Below are 2,667 nucleotides of genomic sequence, written 5' to 3' on the forward strand. Positions count from 1 at the left end.
TCGTGCTCGGAATTCTATACCGACGCATCCAAGTCCCATGCTGGCGTATCTTACGCCGCGGTTGGCCCCTCTTTTTCTAAATCCGACGTATTGAACCCCCTAACAAGCATTTTCACCGCAGAAGCCTATGCAGTACTGTCTGCGGTGAAGCATATAGAGAAATTGAAACTACAAAAGGCAATAATATTCACAGACTCGTTGAGTCTTGTAAAAGCGCTAACATTACAAAAGCATAAGAATCCTGTTGTTATCGAGCTTTACTCACTCTTGTGTGACATTTACCAATCTCATAGACATGTAATAATATGCTGGGTGCCTGGTCATAGAGGCATCGAGGGCAATGTGCTAGCAGACCAGTTGGCCACATCAACTACATCGCAAGCTATTAATCCTGCCGCTACTATTCCCTCCACAGATCTGAAGCCTTTCCTACGAAACAAACTGCGAAGCCACTGGCAACGCTTGTGGGACGCCGAAGCAAATAATAAGCTCCACTTGATTAAGCCACAGGTAGGGTTCTGGCCCTGTACAACTAAAACACGACGAACTGATGTCCTATTCTGTCGTCTCAGAATAGGACACACATATGGTACTCACAATTTTCTATTGAATGGCAATGATCCTCCTACCTGTGGTAGATGTGGCGAGAGGCTCACCGTCCTCCACGTCCTCTTGGAGTGTCGGGAAGCCGAAAGAGAAAGAAAGAAACATTTTCCGCTAGCATATCGCTATTGTGTCCCTCTCCATCCCGCTATGTTTCTCGGTAAAGAACCGCTTTTTAGCACCAATGCAGTCCTCGCATTCTTGAAAGATGTTGTGCTACATGTTATTAGCCCAATAAGTTCATAGCACATCCTCTCTCCAGAGGATATTGCTGTGATAGTTCTTTTTATAGCACATACCTCCAGGCCCTTGTGTTTCAAGGGCTCTGTTTAGGCACTTGTGCTTCTGGCCAAGTCTAGCATCTTTATTATTTTGTAAATCGCATCATTCCTTCGCAATGCATTGTTCATGTCCATAGTACACATAATCAGTCATTGCCATAATCTTATTACGTATATATTTTACGCACTTTACAGCGACTGTTTTTTAGGCCCCTTTACAGCCATGTCACATCTAGTGTTCATATAATTCACTATTCATGTACCACTATCAAACCACTACCATTGTCTTGGCGCTCTTTGGCCACATCTGGCCCTTGCGCCAATAAACCACAATAATCATCATTAGAAGAGATCTATCTCTTCTTCTTCCTTCATAGATGGAAAGAAAGACACTAGGAGGGAGCGTCACGTCACTACTTTGAAGCCTAGTTATAAGAAGTCACAGGCCTGCGCAACACACGCAGCACAGTCACAGCGTAAGCTGGTTGAGCGGCGCAATAGTAGCTCCAATTTCGGCACCACGCACAACAAGGTCTTCGCGGCAAAATGTATTCGCCTCGATTTTGACTAGAACAATTTGAACTGTGCGCCCGGCGTCGGCGTCGACAGCGAGCCGTGGCTTGTAATGCTCTCTGCACAGCAGTCTGCTGAGCCCGATGATGCCTGGTTGTAGCCGTGCACGTAGCTCTACGATTCGCTTCTTCTTCAGCAGCGGTTCGTGCCTTGCGAGGAGACGCCATAGCGTGTACTGAAGAGGTACCGAGAATACGTGGCGCACATCTAACATCGGGATAGCGTTGATTGCGCGCCTCGGCTGAATCGCATCGCGTCTGAATCACACCTCATCGCACGCGGCGGTTCCAGGCACGTTAACTAGATGGCGCCACCATACTAGCGGAGGCTCGGGTCGTCTGCACCTGTGCGCCTGCCTATAAGGCGCGTATAAAGGGAAGTTTTCTTCTGCCTGATATCACGCGCTAGCGTGGCTCAGTGGTAAAGTATCCTACTCCCACGCAGCGGGCCTGGGTTCGATCCCGGCGGAGAGCGGGTACTTTTTTTCGCATTTCCGGCAATAGCGGTTACGCTGCCAAACGCCGGCGACGGCATCATCGCGAACCGAAAAGGCTACTGAAATGAGCCCATACCAGCTTAAGCTGTAAAACATTTACTGGAATTCAAGCGGATGGGAAATAGGCCCTCACCAAGTGATACGCGAGGAGTAATTTCTGGCCGCCGAGCATGCGAGGAGTATGGAGGAATATAGAGGGGACCGCGGATGGCGAGGACCGATCATGACAAGGCCTTCACTAAAAGCTACCACAAAACTGAACAATGCCTTTAAAAGGTCCTGCAACCTTTGCGACTCTGCTTCCCGAAAACTAACGTGCTGGTGGGCTCTGAAGGGAGGAAAGGACGTCATCGGAGGAGGTTACCTTGCCCAGGCTAGCTTCCTGAGGTTATGCTCTTTTCCCTTCCTTCATGCTTCGCTTCTCAGAAACCTTTCTCCCATCCTCCTCTAGTTTCACGCTTATCAACCAGAAACAATTTTTAAAGCGAAGCTTTATGTCTAGGCGAAATCGCCTGTGTGCAGAAAACTATCATCATCATCATTGGGTCGAGCGTCGTCCTCTTTCACAGCTGGCTCATTGGCGCCCCTCGAGTTGCGCTCGTGCTCGGCACGCGCTCGTGCCACTGCTCCCGCGTTGCCGCTCAGCATTCCAGCGTAGAATTTCACTTCTCTTTTGTCGTCGTTATGGGGAGGCCGCGTTTACAGGGGTATGAG

The sequence above is a fragment of the Dermacentor silvarum genome, chromosome 9 (genome assembly GCF_013339745.2).
Source record: "Dermacentor silvarum isolate Dsil-2018 chromosome 9, BIME_Dsil_1.4, whole genome shotgun sequence".
NCBI classification, from domain to species: domain Eukaryota; kingdom Metazoa; phylum Arthropoda; class Arachnida; order Ixodida; family Ixodidae; genus Dermacentor; species Dermacentor silvarum.